The sequence below is a fragment of the Arachis ipaensis genome, chromosome B09, assembly GCF_000816755.2.
Source record: "Arachis ipaensis cultivar K30076 chromosome B09, Araip1.1, whole genome shotgun sequence".
NCBI lineage: Eukaryota > Viridiplantae > Streptophyta > Magnoliopsida > Fabales > Fabaceae > Arachis > Arachis ipaensis.
In genome coordinates, this window is record NC_029793.2 from 795,069 (window position 1) to 795,756 (window position 688).

Below are 688 nucleotides of genomic sequence, written 5' to 3' on the forward strand. Positions count from 1 at the left end.
ATATTAGTCAACAATAAATTTTTAAATGAATTTTAAATTCACAGCAAATTAATAAATATTTATTTAAGTCTAGTTAATTACTAAAAAAATTTAAAACAGAATTATCAATTAAGGAAAAATTGCCGGTCTAAGATCAATTTATGGAATTCGACCAATAAATTAACACTAAAATAAATTGTTTACAAGTATTAAAATCAGTAGCATATGTATATATTTATTAGTATGAATCATTAGCATATCAATTAGCGTGTCTGTATATATATTATCACGATACTATTATAAATTATAGGATACTAATTATTTATCATTTTATTTGTTTATTACCTATAAAGATCTTGTAGATTGTATCATTTTTACATAATTCAGATGTATCTTTTTTTTTTCCCCTTAATTCCCTGTTCTCGTTTCTAAAAAAATCACATCTACAAATATATATATATATATATATTTTATTCTATTTAAATGAAAAAAAAAAGGGAGCAATACCAAAAGCATAGAGGAGAGAAGAAAGAGAGAAAGTTAACTGTTTCTTCAATTTCTCATCTATCAAACCATAAAAGATATGAAGGTCACGTTATTTCTTCCATTAGGAATATCAACATTCCTATTCATCATTATTTCAATCTCATCTGCTTCTACGGACACACCCCTAACCTATACCAATGGACAACAAGCACAAGAACTTGGT